Source organism: Pocillopora verrucosa, chromosome 3, assembly GCF_036669915.1.
Source record: "Pocillopora verrucosa isolate sample1 chromosome 3, ASM3666991v2, whole genome shotgun sequence".
NCBI lineage: Eukaryota > Metazoa > Cnidaria > Anthozoa > Scleractinia > Pocilloporidae > Pocillopora > Pocillopora verrucosa.
This window is the reverse complement of record NC_089314.1, coordinates 25,548,243-25,564,192: the sequence shown is the minus strand read 5'-3', so window position 1 is coordinate 25,564,192 and position 15,950 is coordinate 25,548,243. Positions and strand designations below refer to the sequence as shown.

Below are 15,950 nucleotides of genomic sequence, written 5' to 3'. Positions count from 1 at the left end.
TACGTTTACGCGCCCCAAAAATGTCAGTAGCACCCATAAGTCTGACCCCCCACATGAAAATCTTACCCCGATTCCCACCCTACGCGGGTGATAGCAGGCCGTTCGATTTGCATCTTTGATTTCTTTTGAAAAAAAAATCCTCATGATACCATGTTTATTGAGATTAGACTCGGTTATGTTTAAAACTATCCAAACTTTAATGGATAGAGCCGACTGGGTTTTACAGCTGTCGAAAGTTACAACACGCACTCACTAAATTGTTTTCCAATGCACTTTACGGCGAAAAAAATTCCCAACTCATTTTATTCGTCAAAACAAAGCTGACCGCCAGTTAAAACATCCTCAGCGAGCGACTTGAAATGAAAGGTATCTTCGATTTCTATCTGCTTTAATGTACACGTGTTGAATAATTTAACCACAAACAAAATCTGTTAAAATGTAGTAACTTTTCAGAATTCAACTGAGAGTCCTTGTTAGAAGCGGATCAAAGAGAGTAAAGGTAAGCGATGGGAAAAAACTGAACGCATTTTTTAGGGAATTGTTAAAGGTAATGATCAATTACTTTAGAAAGGGATAGACAGGAGTATTTTTCAAACAATGCTGGTGTTTGTAACAATACGGACAAAAATATTTAAAATAAATAATGTAGTAAAACTTAAACATAGAGCAAAATGAATAGTTTTTTTTAGATTATGTCTGTCTAAAAAGGACTGAAAGGGCCACACGTTTAAATTATGTCACCACTACGTGTTGCATGCAACTTCAATTTCGGGCCTGTCGATTTGCGACATCGAAAATGCACGACAACTTTGTTAGCTTCGATTTTATATGCAGGCATTGATAGTCGAGAAATCAAAAACATTTTAGTTGGGGTATTAATTATTCTTTTTTTCGCTTGTAAAACGACTACCACGAGGCGAAAGAAAATCAGTTCTCCTTTCGAAACGATCGAAGGCCTCACTAAATATATAGTTCCACAGTGCACGCACCGACCAGCATTGAAGCGGCTTTAGTCGTTCTCGGCTTCAGTATTTTTAGCATATTGATGAGATATCCACTCTAAACAGATTCCCTATTCATTAACTAGAAAAAGCGTAGAAGTCACTTATCGCATCTGTTTGCGTGGAAGCAAGCCGCAGTCAAATAAAAGTGCTTTTTAATATGATAATGCACTAAAATGCGTAAGCACTGAGAAAAGGCATTTTTTTCATCTACTCACGTTGAAAATACATTTGTGTACTTGACACGTAAGCTTGTATGAAATATACTATGCGCTATTAACATCGATACTATTTTAAATCGATATGAAAACTCGTTGCTTGCTTTACAAAGAAAACAAACCTTTCCACAATAGTCAACTAGCAACTCACATCGTGTTAACCCAGAACCTATAGCTTTGTGAGAAATCTGCAACTAAATGATTATTAAACGCGTTAAAATGATTATTAAACGCGTTAAAGTAGCCGTATAGATAATCCCTCGAATAATGTACGTTAGGAGTGATAATGAGAGAAATCTAGCCATTACTAGCTTATGGAAACGTCTCTTGATGTTTATGTACGTTTCTCAGACGCGTATAAGCGTAGTAATATTTTCATACTGATATTGATCCAAATCTTTATGGAAAATCAATTCTTATCCATTCTGCCTGAAAGCGTGCGATAAAAATATAACTTTGGCTGATGCAGTGAGAATTGTTTCACAAAAACTTATTTCGGAAGATTTCCCGAGCCATATTAGATATTTGTAAATTGTTAATGAAAATTTTTTCGCAGCCTAATGATTATTTAAGTGTTAAATTGACCAATGTACCTGCAGATAATCCCTCGAATGATGTAATTTTGATTAACCAAACTATAAGATAAGAGACCTCAATTTCTGACCATGTATTTCTACCTATGATATAAGTAATACGATGGTTCATGGTCTGATGGTTCCCCATACCTTAGCGATCTTCATCTCCTTGAAGTGATCGACATTTATTTTCTCCTAACATGAACTATGCTTTAGCCATACGAATGTCTCTTTTTTTCCCCTTACTGAGGTTCAAAATCACCTTTCTCAGCTAAAACAACCGCTAGCTTATACTGACAAAAGCGTCTTTTGCGTTTTTGTTTTACACTCCAAGGACAGAGTTGTGCGCTTTTGAAACGAGTCGTGCGCACCTAGGTATCTGACACGATCATTTCCCTAATACGGTTACTCGAATCCGATAAGTTTACTATTCATTCGTATGAGGTGATCCATTTACACCAATAAAACTAGGAGAAAAGTGCACCATAGAAGTGTTACAATCAAAGTCCTACGAAAGCGTACAACTCTGTTCAGCGAAATAAAAAGTGAAAAAATTAAAAATGGCTTATTATCTAAGTCACGCTAAAACCGTCGACGCGTTTGCGATGACAATAATAAACAATGACAACGTCAAAAGCATTAACAAGCGCACGAGAAAACCTTTCTTATCTTGGTGTAGCTGAGCCGATGCAGGTCATACCATAGAATTAGCTACTTAGCGGGGATAAGAAGCGTTCCGGCTTTTATTTTTCATTTTTTACGAAAGTTAGAATTTTGTCTCTGCGTTAATATGGATATTAAAAGGATATCATTTCTTTTCTCCAACCTTCACTTCATAAGAGGTAGATTTATGTATTCAAGCATATCAAATTCATGAAAAAGGTTTATTTTCTAAGAATCTAAATCTAATCCTATCTTTGGTGGTAACATATATGTAATTTGCTTTCACCGTTTGACACCTGCTACACTTTTATTGGTTTTATTTCACATATCTACCATTCAGTCTTGAATTTAGTCTTACTATAATGCAAATTATGTTTGAAGTTGAACGAAAAGCTGATGTGGTCATCGTAGATAACAAAGATGTATCTCTAAACACCACCAACGGCGGGCCATAATTCCTACATAATTGAAAATATAAGCTTGTTTTGTATGAAATACAATCGCAAACATAAATAATTAGCTTGAAGTTGTCTCTTTCTACAGTAACTGACCGCTAAATCTCTTTATAAACCCCATCTTATGTCGTCATATTAGCGTTATTACTTCTAAATGAATCTTTTGTTTCAGATGAAAACAGAGCATGTTACACATTTTCCGTAGCAACCAAGATAAAATGAATTTATGCAAAGTGTATATTACTTTTCGATAAAAAAACAAACCTGCGGGAAACTGTAAGAAAACGAGAAGACTGATGAAATGTTGGCCACATGTACAAGTTTCTTTCAAGCAAATTTTTTTTCTTTTGACGGATTGTCCTCTACAGATAAAAAAAACGATTGGAGTTTTCTGGAACCTTCCAGTGCACTTAAAAACAGCCAGTTAATGAACGTTATTTTTGACAAGTCAAATAAGACGTCCGTCTTTACTCTTGTAATCATCAGTGCAAACTACACATATCATAGACAATCGCGGTTCACTGCAGACATAGGACGTGCTAATTTGGTATCGAACGTCACAGGAAGCGAAAATAAAAAAAAGAATTGTTCTGAACAGCTGGATACTGCTAAGCTAACAAGATATAATCAATGCGAATGAAAACCGCATAAGACACTGACGTCACGTTGAGACGAAGAAGATCCTATTTGGCTGACCTTAAATAACAGTGGGAAGTAGGAAAGGAGGACTTCCTGGCTTTCAACGTTAGCGGGTAAAACTGACTTCAACAGTCCGATATTGTAAAGTATACCACATGTTCCAAATACTTGAGGCAACACCAGAGAAATGTTTCAACTGAAGACGGTCTGTGTCGTAGGTCTGTGACGCAGCTGTGTCGCTAAACAAAAGGTAAATCATACACGCGATAGTTTTAATTCTAACTTAACCAAAAGCGAGCGACCTAAGAAAGTAAACGTTGAATGTTTACTGATTTATGTTGTGTCGCACAACTACAAGGCAAGGAAAATAATTTTTCCTTGGTGGTTCATCTCTATGCGTTAAGGGGCAGGCATTTTCAAGCACAAGGGTGCTCCCAAAACCATTGTTTGGGGTCAGTTTATATGAACGGTGTTTTAATTCCAAAAACCACTTAATGGCCTTACGAATACTCAAACTGTGGCGTGCCACATCACATTATAGTGGGAGATATTTTCGTCTTACTGGACATACTAGGCTCAATACCCACAGGTAACTACCGATAATAAAAGGGTTGAGTAGATAAATACTATCTAATTGTATTGTATTGTATTGTATGCAAGTTCCTTGTATAGCAGTGAACTTGTAACCTGAACTTCGTAAGTTCGAGATCCACTTAGCGGTTTCTCTTTTAAAGTGGTTCTCAGTAGGATTATAGGTTTGAGCTGTCAACGATGTAACATATAAACGTCACTACCAAACGTCGCAAAAAGGCCTCGCAATATTAACCGTGAAACGCTTTTAGGGTGTCTTGTATATCAATGCTTTAGCCGTTCGTCACTAACAGCCATGGGTTGAAGACTCTTTCACAGCACTGATAAAGAGGTCTCTAGGTTAAAAAATATAATCGCTTTAGAGTCATTTTTTCGCCCAATGTTCGTCTAAACTGGCAGTCTGAGAAAATGAATTAGTCTAATTGACTGAAAACTTGTTTCCGAGCACGCAATGCAACGCCATTCGGGGGACCTGGGACGGGACAGTGGAGAGGGTGGAGCTGGCAGGACAGGTTTTGCATCGTGTGCGAGTGCATTTGAAAACTTCAGGTTGGTCATTAGTTTGTAATGAACTTCTGACCAAAATATTGCCAATGTTTTTGTCGCTTTTGAATGAAATTGGTGGAGATCACGAAAAGATAGTACCTGTCTCTGAATCGTTTTGAAGTAATTTAAAGTTTTCAATAAGGATAGATTTAACTGCGTGGTTGTGAGGGTGAAATGCGAGAGTGAATGGAGTGCGATCGGTATTTTCCTTCTGTATCGTTTGTAGTGCTGACTGTCGATCAATTTGTTGGGCGCGGTGGTGGCCGACTTGAACGACAGAAACAGGATAACGACGTTTAACGAAAAACTGGCACATTGCCTCTGATTTTTTGGAAAAATCAGAGTCGTCACTTCATAAACGACGAAGTCTGAGTAACTGCGAAAAAGGCATAGAATTCTTAACATGTGATGGATGCGAAGATGAATATAACAAGTAACTTGTGGGGTCAAGATAGTGTTCTTAAGCCCAGTGCGGACTGCAGTCAAAGACTCCGTTTTACGGTAAACGGCACAAGCATACTCAGAAAAAAAAGTTAAATTTCATTCAACAGGAGTCGGACCTTCAAGCTTTCGATAAGTACTTTGCATGCCACATCGTCGAGCTATGTTAGACTCGGGTGGGCGACGGTGATTATTAGACTTGGCTCATGTGACTTTCTTCTGCATTATGTTGTCACTTGAAGGATCTGAGTATTGATGCAACTGTTTGGCAAATGGCTAGCCAGGCGCGCGTAATTTAGACCAGCACGCGTGAGCGGAAGGCCACGCGTGTCTACCCTCTCGTGTGCTTGTTACTCGCTGTTTCTCGCCAAACATCTGCCACGAAAGATATTTGTGATGTGAAGGAAAATGAATTTGGTAGAACCTTAACCTGGTGATAAGAGTTAAAGGTCAACTTTTTTTTTTTCTTTTGCTGATAAACGATATCGCAGAAATTGATAAACTCGGCCAAAAAAGGAAAAATAATTTAACCCATTCACAACGAGAGTTAAACCTTCCGACCTAAAAGTTACCATTTCATCGATACAAAAATTGCTGAAGCCAATTATATCGCTAGTATTCAAAAGAGAGTTCTTCACAGTTATTCGAGTGATCAAATCAACTTAAGTGGCTCTCAAGAATAAGTACTTCCTCTTCCAAAAGAGTACGGAAATGAAAAAAAATAAAGCGTTGATACCGAGTGAAAAGTGTACTTAATTTATATGCGTGCGAAAGTAAATTTAGAACCAGTAAAACATAAAAAACAAAAAGGAAAGGGATATCTATGTGAGAGTAGGTTAAATGGCTAATGGTAAAACACAAAAAGTCAGAGGTATTTTGATGCGAGTGTTTTTAAATTGGCTTATTTTTAAACAAATAACATCGACCAAAAACAAGGTAGCTTACTTGCTACTCTCTTCACCGGTTCTGGAGACTTGGGGACTCAACTCGAGCTTCGACGAGAGTCCCACGTCATCATGAAGACTATCTGATGTGTTTCCAGTCATCTTCAAGGAATTGACACCAGAAAAAAATATAAAGTAATACAGATGAAATCATAGAGTTTCGATATCTTTTTGCGCGCTGGGTGGGAGAAAGGCAAATTAAAGGTAACCTATCCAGGATGTTCTCTCATTTTATCCTCTTCGATGAGGACGATTCAATTAAAAAACGTCGCCGGTTTTAATTATAAGAAAACATGAGACAAGCGAGAACGCAAGGCTGTTAATTAACTTAAATTCGTTCAAATTTGTTCCAGAATAGCCATATATTTATATATATCCTAATTTCAATATGAATGCGGTGCCGGGTTGCCAGTACAAAGTTATTCTTCTTTTCAAAGCCAAGAATTGCAGTCTCCTATGTCAATATGGAAAAGAAATTTCCTTATAAGAAAAGAAGGCACCTTTGCATTTGTCGTTAACATTTTACTTCTTGGCACTGAATCAGGGAAAACACGTAGTTCTGTTGAATGCTTTCCGAGTTGTCAAACCAAGTCTACTATTTATCAAGGTATGTAAGAAATCGTTCGAAATACTTCTTGTGCGGCAAAACATAAAAAAATGTGGTTTTTTTTATTTGCATGGAAACCAAAAAAGGTTAAAACAATCTTTCCATTCATATAATTTTATAACCGCTTGTTACACCTTTTACCGCCTCTGCAAAGTACTGAAAACAGACACTTAGGTCAAAAAAATAATATTCCACTAAAAATTCTTATTTCTTCCTATATTCAATGATGGAGCACCATCATAGCTTCTCAAGACTAAAACGAATTAAGTTCTTCTTAATAGTACAAACCAAAGGAAATAAATAGAATTTTGTAAAATATCATGACTTTGAAGGCCACAAATAATACAATCTGAGTTAATGAATTTAAAAACCGCCTAAGCAACGTGAATCACGTTTCGTATTCGCAAAGCTATGCGAAAAGACGACGTGATCAGAACATTCAGTAAATGTTATTTGTAGACATGTTTTTCGTAATATTTTAAAATTGAAGAATTCCAGGGTACCTCGTTAACGATAAATCAGAGGTTGTTGTTGGTATTTTTCTGCATGACAATGTTCGATGATTAAGGATAACACGATGGAAATTTCCCCTCTTCCGAAATTATTTTGTTGTCGGCACCTTTCATTAAATATGCGGTGAAAAACCTAAACAGCATACATTCCCTTTCGCCTTTCCATTGCGTTTTTGGCCCTCAAATTGAGAATGACTTGCAAAAATTTGCTCGCCTTACGCTAAAAGGCTTAAAAGAGGCAAATCCCTCTTAGAGACATGATGCGAAATGATTCATTCGTTTCGAGCAAAAACCATGTTTATGTCGTTAAGGATCTCCATTGTAGCTAATCAATAAAGGGTGACCAATCCTTGCATGAATATTTAAAAAATGGCAGACGAGTCAGCAGCTGAATTGAACCTCATTGTTTAAACAAGAGATAAATGTTGTACAAAAGGAAATTTCGCAGAAATTGATTTGTAGCAGACATTGTTAGAGCTGTAACATTCGGGACATTCACGGTGAAGACAATCTTCCTCGAAAATACGGTAAAGTATTAATAATTTATCTATCCACAATTAAAAACGAATATAAAGCAAAACTGACGCAAAATTTCAACATTTCTATGTAAATGACTAGGTTCTGACTTTCAGTCAGTGTTCATGGAAGTAAAATTTCTAGGTAATTACTCCTGGCGGCAGCAAGCACTACTGCAGACAACTTGTGTGCAGTAGAAATTCACATTTTGTTTGGAAATTTACAAAATAGGGAATCAACTATTTTGGCCGTTCTGATCAACCTCGATACGAAAAGGTTTCATGTTGGAAGGATTGAAAATCGTCACGAAATCTTTAAATCAAAATGAGGTAGTTTTGTTTTTTTTTTTCGGTGCACATCAGAAGTATTACCTCTTAATTAAAAGGCCTTGATATTTGACTTGGTAAAAGATCGGAAAAACATGTGTAAATAAACAGGTCATTAATTTTCTGTCTTTCAAGTTCTCCCAGTGTACGCCACCATTAGTCATTTCATAACCTTCAAAATTTCCATCACAATCATCTGAAAGACATGTCCCTTGCTCTATTGTCAAAGTTTACAATAAAAATTTTCGTTATCTTTTCTTCCACTGGCTAGAAGGCTCTTGTCGTTGGACAATTAACCTAGGAAAGTAAATTTTAAGTGTCATGCTGTACTAAATAAATTCAGGATTTTCGCTAAAACGCAAATTGAAACAAAACGAACATGGAGCAGAGATTGCAGACGACCATCACATTTTCCATGCATTTTCGTGAACCGTCCGAAATTAATCATGTGCCTATAAAGTTCAGATCATATAGCCAGAGTTTATTTTCTCCCACTTACCATACTGAACGAGTAGTTTTTTTAATGACAAAAATGACATTAACATCCCATTTAAGGACTTCAAACGTTAAAAAATCTTATCATTTAATCGCCCCGGTAAACCGAAGTATTTATCGATCTGGAAAGATTATTCGCGAGCACAATTTGAGAAACAAAATAGCTCTTAAAGATAATGAACTAGGGGAGCATACAAACAGAATAAATTGCTCTGCCCTCGCTTGAATCGAGTTTTAAAGAATTTCCATGTACCAATAAATCTTTTTAATATGTCTCGTTTATTATCAATAATAACTCAACTACTCAACCCAAACAACAACTTGGCTTACGATTTCGAATACAGATCAGGAATAAGCGCGCTGTGCTAGAATTCTATTCACCACTACGAGGTTCTCCTGAGAGAATATTTCAACCTTTGCCACGTAATCTATAGTAATCTATCTATAGACGAAAGCATTGCACTGTATGTATCTACTAGTTCAGTTAGGTTTTCTTCTCGACTCTGTAAAATTGCAGGTAAATTTTTATTCGCTTGGATTGCTCTGTCACGGTAAAGTGATCTCAAAAGGCAGTGAGATATAATTCGAGAGTAAAATTTCCTGTCCTTGCCTTCGAGTATGATTGATATCAGATATTACGCTTTTAAAAGGGCAAAATCTGAAATCGTTGAGTCATTTAAGTTGTTTGATTGATATTTTAAAATCCTTTTTCACACTATCACGAGCTGCGCTTGACATTTTCAAACAGAAAGTAATGGATAATTGCAACTTGAAAGGAAAGCAGGGTATGGAAATTCAATTTTGACAGCTTTCGCTTAATGTAATTAAAAAGTCTTCGTAAATGTAAGCAGTTGGGCCCAAGATTCTTATCTAGTGTTTTAGTCTTGAATAAAATGCTGAAATCAATTTAGTCTTCTTTAGAATATATGGATATGCATCTTCAGGTGAGAGGTTCCCACTCATATCCATTCTTCATAGTGCATGCCATGCAGTTACTTGTATGGTGATTGGGGTTTTTAGATCGATCCGACATCCTCCTTTTGCAAAATTCCTCATTTCTGTAGATCCATTTACTTCAGTCTTTATGTCTTGATATTGTGGGGAGAAACTTACCACTGATTAGGTTAGGGAAGGAAAGGGTAAGAGCAAAAGTATCTCACCATAAGCATAAACTCAGTTGAAGGATACAATCATGAAAAGTTCATTATAATTTTGTACTTTTGTGCTTCTAGACGTTGAGATTGTATGAGGAAGTCTGGATAAGATATCACCGGTAAGAAATAATAAAAAAAACCCTTCAATAGCTGTTAAAACCCAAGAAATCGGCTTGCATGCACTCCTTGAAAATCAAGTACAAAGAGTTACACAATCGTATGAAAGAACCCATTAGAGGGGCAACGGCGTAATTAACACACTTTTAATGGGCGTATTTATTGAAAGAAAAGATTCATTAAAAGCTTAACGTAAAAGAGCTCTTAAACTGAAGAGGAAAAGACATCAAATTGTTTATTTTTAGAGGCGGAGAGCACCTTCGATAGGTAAGTTTGTGATAAAAAATCAGTTCATCAAGTTTTCAGTTCCAACTAAAAGAAAAAAATTTATTTTTCAAAATTAAAAATGTTCGTATGATACACAAAATTGAAAATTTAGAATAAAAAATGACATATATTTTTCAATCAAAATTTTGAATGTTATACTCCCGAACAAGACGGCATTTGTTACCGGTAGCCAACAAGCTGATCTCGATTTCTGAAGTTCCACTAATATAGATCACCCAGTCGGCTTACAAAAGGATTTCTTTCCGTGGACCCTCATGGCGGCCTATAGCTAAGATTGTCAAAAGAAGTCGAAAATCAGCAAACATTGACAACCGTTGGTAGTGCTGACCGCTAACCATGTACATTGGGATATATATCACTGATGTGTCTCCAACTTCAACAACGCACGTAGCTAACCACTTCAAACCTCTCTGAAAAACCGAATAGCTGTATTTGAATATCGTTAAAGAGAAACGCTTCCTTTTCAAACACGTCAAGAATGACTAAATGAGATATTCGTTTCAATTGTCGCAGCTAAGAATTATTGATAAGTTGGTTTCAAGAATATTAAGCCCATGGTTGTACCAACGTGAAATTTGAAAGCATTGGCTCCATTAACCCCATAGGCACTCAATGTGGGATAAGTCAAAGTTACTCAATTTATACTGAAGATGTAATGCAAATAAACTAAAGCTTCCCGGAGTCATCTTGTAGGAAAATATGCATTCGAGGATTCGAACTAAAGTACCGTCGACACCATGGCTACTTTATTTACCTGACAACTATTATCTTTTCAGCGCGTAACTGAACAAAGGAACATGAAAAAAAAATTACTTTTGTGGTACGAAAGATGTATTTTACGTAGAAGTTGACGAAAGCCGACAAATTTGCATTACTACACTGACACTCGATAACGCTGGGGTGAAAAGTTAGTATAGGTTGCTGGAAATGAGGCTTCCTCGGTGCAATTACCCTGAAATTTACGAGACATTAATTAAGCCCCTTACACCATTCGAAAGAAGTTTCACAGTAACCCCGCAATTAGTGGGTAGTGTCGGCTTATAATTCCTAAAGAAAACATTTAAAAAAGCCAACCGCTTTTGAAAACTGAGACTCCGATTGGAAATGAGGGTTACTGCTTTGTTGCATGATGAAACAACGAGTTTCTGAAACACTGATGCAACTTGAATTGTCACTGAGGCTTGCTAAAAGCTGACGCACGCGCAGTTTAACGTACCAACGTTTGCAGAGCACGCAAAGCGGAAATAAGAAGACAATTTCAAATTGCGTTGGCTCAAGAATCGGAGACATATCAACCTTTTATACAAACGGGGCCCCACTACTTTTACGTGCAGATGAACTAAGGTCTCAGAGATCACAAAGAAACCAAGTCGTAGATCTATCGACTGAGAGGTTTGTTAACAACAAAGAAATGTTCTCGTAATTGAGGTGAAAGTAGAAACTGGAAAAAATGGTTTTAATTTGCACTGATGAAAACCAATATCAATTTTGTTTAAAAAAAAAACGATGGGAGAAGGTATGCGCTAAAATGCAATTAAAAAAAAAATAAAAGATGGTTACGTTCAATGTAAGGTTATATTCGTATAAAAAATTCAACTACAGACAAAAAAGAAAATTAACTTCATATGATTTGAGGTAAATTTTAATAGAGCTTTATTTCTATTCCTTTGTCTCTGCTTGTGCAAATTACCATTTGTCATCTTGTGTTAACAGCTGAAGTCAGAGTCTTAAGACGTTAAATTTTAATCATCTGTGGACTTCCTAATCTTCAGCACTATTTGCTCAAAACATGAATACTATCAACTATAGCCTCAACTGTTTAGGTACACGACACGAAAAGAGCATCTTCATTGCTCGCAATTTTCGTTTTCGAATGATGCCGAAAACGCTTTTCGAAGTTTACGTCAGATCGTACACACAGCGGGACTCTCATAATACCTTCTCGATTCGTCAAAGCTTATTTCTATTTCCAAGCACTAGAACAAAGCATAATTAAAGTCAAGTTCCGCTTCCGCTCTCATAGCAGGTTTTCAGGCAAAGTCGCTAAAATCATATGAGCTACCAAAGTAAACACGTTTTAATTGTGATTTTCTTTAAAAGCTTTCTACTTCTTACAGATAAATATATTATAGGATTTTTCAGCCTTGTATTTTCGATCCATAAACCGGGGAGAAATAAAGCTATAGGCTCTTCGGCAATAAAATGCTGCCCCTTCGATTTCCAAATCCATCTGCCTTTGTCTATCAGCTCAAAAACTATGCCTATAACTGTGTCAACGAAAAAGACGCGAAAACGCGGAATACGCTTTAATCTAGAATTGACAATAGACAAACATTCGTATATCGCGTTTACGCGTCTTGGTTACTTTTTATTGTAGTTTTAATCTAGTATGTAATTGCTGTGGCCGAGCATTCTCTACAAAACCAACTGCTCTGGGACTAAAGAAATTTTGATGAAATGAGAAAGATCAACATTCACGATTGGAAGAAAAGCACTGAGCAGAGGTTTCCAGGAGTCGAAATCAGTGTCAGAAATCCAGATGAACGATTCCTCTTAGTTTACATTCATGACATAACTCAAATCTGTGTCATTAGCTGTCGATGTTGGATAAATATTACTGCTTCAGTACCACGTTAGCTATCTATTTAGCTTTACAAAACTTGATACCTTTACGAGATAGACCTGTCGGCAATTTAGGGTACCTGTCATTCTTATGTACCTTCTATGCATGTTACATTGGTGGACAAGATTACTGCAAAACATGTGTAATCCGATCTTCTATAGCTTATGGAACTTGAGAGAGCACACCTATTGGCAGGTACATGAAAGAGAGAGATCTGATTTCCTCGTGACTCCCAATCCTACCACAGTTCAAAGGCTAAAAAAGAGTTCTCTTTGGAACCGAAAAAGGTGATTGGTATGGAAATTCTTTTTATGTCTGCTGCTCTAACTCACTGAAGTGCCTGTGCACCAGAATACCAGATTTTGGATAATTATTATTGCTTCAGTACCACGTTAGCTATCTACTAAGCTTTAAAAAACTTGATACTTTTATGAGATAGACCTGTCGGCAATTTAGGGTACCTGTCATTCTTATGTCTAGATTCGAACTGTAGAGGTAGATAAACGTAAGCTGAATGAAGGCGACTGAAAACTGATAAGAAATTTCTTTCAACGTACTTGTCAAGATCCATAAAAGCAGCCCCACCCGAAAAAAAAAATAAGTAAATAAATTTAAAAAAAAAACCCATGCCAATGCCAACGATGTCTAAAATAAACCCGATCAAGGGTAGAAAGGCCTTCCTATGCTGAATGTTGTTCATAACATTTTGAGTAGTGGAGAGAAAATCTCATGGTTTCTGGCCTACTCCTTCCGTATTTAAAAACAAAAAGAGTTTACTGACTAGAGGACCTTTCCACAAGAACGTAGACACTTTGCAGTGTTGCCCTTATTTACTAATTTAGGTCATGGAAGAGATAAGCAGAAAATGAATTTTTCCAACAGAAAAGCGATGAAATTAATTATTTACTTCTTTGTCAAAGATTAGAATGGCAAGGTTAAATAGATACCAAGGTTAATATGATAGCAAGATTACATTTACGTCAAACGTTTTCAAAGCGCTACATGGGAGGTAAATTTGAAAACAAATAAAACGCTACTGCAGGGAATCACCAGCAGAATTTCGACAACGTCACTACGTCAAATCTAGAAAGAATAATGATATCTAGATAAGAATTAATAGCACAGGAACAGCGGCGAAGTCGAACCTGACATTAACTGTTGAAAAGTAATGCACCCTCTAGAAATTTCTCCCGCAGGGAAGTACCAGTTAAAAGAAAACTGCAGTATATATCACGTACAATTGCTCCGATACCGGTTATATTAATTACGTTAATTTTCTATGACCATAAGGTTTGGAATTTTTTTTTGGTGCTCAACGCCCTTGAACTTCACAAAATCACACGGCCTATCTCTGAAACACATCTAACGAGACTACTGTAAGAAATAAACAAAGTATCTTATGAACTCTGAACGTGAAAAAGTGCTTTTTAAAAACTTAAATTATTGGGTATCCTAGTAAGAATCTCGGAAGACATAATATTTTCCAAACAGAGAAGCTGGTTTTGAAGTGCAAGGCTAATGATTTACACAAGCAAAAAAAGCTTTCGAACTCGGTGAACAGGACAGAACAATGCTTCAGACCACAAATCACTTAAATCTCCTGAAAACCAAAAAAGTAAACATGCATTGTTAACATCGACTTGCTTTGGTCTGATCGGCTCATCCGTTTGCCCATATACCGTAACGTAGTGCCTCTTTGATGCAAAGAAGTATATCAACGGCGATTGAATGTTCTCATGGGAGAATACTTATCATTATTTACCAAGCAAGTCCTTCGTACACTCAAATTAATCACACGTCAGATTTTGGGATACTCAGTTACGTTCGCCAAGTTTTTAACTGGACCGAGAATCTGTTAATTCTTCATTAAGATTAAAAACCGTTCCAAATTGCAAAGAAACTGAGGAAATAATTAAATACTTCTAGAGCCTTGTCCCTCTAAGCCAAAAGGGCTCCATATTTTGTATAACTCGGCTGAAACCACCATGAGTACAGTTTACTAACATGTTCAATTTTTCCTTTTGTCTTAGTTGTGTTAAATCCGCAGGGTTCCCTTTACACTGGCTCCATAAATATTTATTTAACTAAAAGTATAAATAGCTCAATTGAGGCAACAAAGTCGAGTGAGACTACGAGACAACAAACAAGATTTGGGAAAAAACGCGCAGAAGTTACTTTTCGTGCGAAAACAGACAGTACACACCCCATTGAAGCTTCAGAGACTTAAAAGAAATTAACAGAACGGTTAAAAATATGGAAAGTAAAGATGAATATTCTTTCCTCATACTTAAAATGTTTATTGTTGAGTGATTGACTCAAAACTTTACCGTGACATTGTCGCAAAATGAACTAAACGTTATCTCCCTGCGGTTACTTCTCTTAAAGTTAACTAAACAAAATGGTCACGAATTTCGTGTTCGCTTAGTTTAAATACCAACACCCTTACCCCTGTATAGAATATGCAAGGGATGGAAAGTAATTCAAGTTGAGTATCTATCAGAAATGGTAAGTTTGTAAATCGGTAACTGTTCATTGTAGGAACAACATTTACATAGATATCTGCAAAGCTAAGTAGAACAAGAAACTTAGATCTTCCTTGCCAGTTATCAATCGTTCAAAAATAGATTACGCAGTTGTCGCAAAATATGATTTATTAGCACACGGAGTTCCTTCCAATCCACATGGCCTAATGGCATAAGCAAGGAATTACTCTAGGGGTATTCAACGAACTTTTGATAGAGTTGTAGTACGCATTCTATGTTAGTCGTTACCGAAACGGGAAAGTCTTTACGGGTCCATTACCTGTGTTAGTTATATTGGAATCCGGTCACTTCGTTCTATGGAGAGATAATTCCAAGTCTGATTGTTCCACTTTCAAATCAATCGATAAATAGCTCGACGTCGATCGTTCTTCGAGTGTATTACGATTAAAGTCGGAACGATCGATGTACGTTGGTTTCACAATTGCTTACAACCGGTACTGAAGGATTACTGATCACAATGTTTTAGAAGATCGTATCAACTTAACAACACTGAAATCGCCTCGAAGAAAATGGCTTTTTTTGGCGTCTCGTTTTTTGCTTGGCGTTCACAAATATATTGTATTTTTTTAGAGAGCTTATTTTGTAACGAATTAAAAGCCTTGTTCTTCCACTGGGTTAAGGAAAATGCCACAATCCTAATATATAGCGAAGTTTTCGATGTTATTTTTTCGGTTTTCCTGAGACCAGCATTTTACG

The 15,950-nt window shown here is 36.6% G+C and overlaps 1 protein-coding gene across 7 annotated transcripts in view; it reads left to right on the top strand.

The window, feature by feature from the left end:
• Positions 1–481: 481 nt before the first annotated feature.
• LOC131800313 (probable G-protein coupled receptor No18) overlaps positions 482–15,950 on the top strand; it is a 33,277-nt gene continuing 17,808 nt past the window's right edge. For 3 of the 7 annotated variants that reach the window (XM_059117995.2, XM_059118002.2, XM_066163979.1), the window contains exon 1: positions 15,104–15,216. The gene's annotated coding sequence lies outside the window, so the exon portion shown is untranslated. Of the gene's footprint in view, positions 500–6,629; positions 6,681–9,776; positions 9,803–11,430; positions 11,481–15,103; positions 15,217–15,950 lie in introns of those variants that run through there. The other 4 variants (XM_066163981.1, XM_059118000.2, XM_066163980.1 and 1 more) reach the window with 4 other exon arrangements.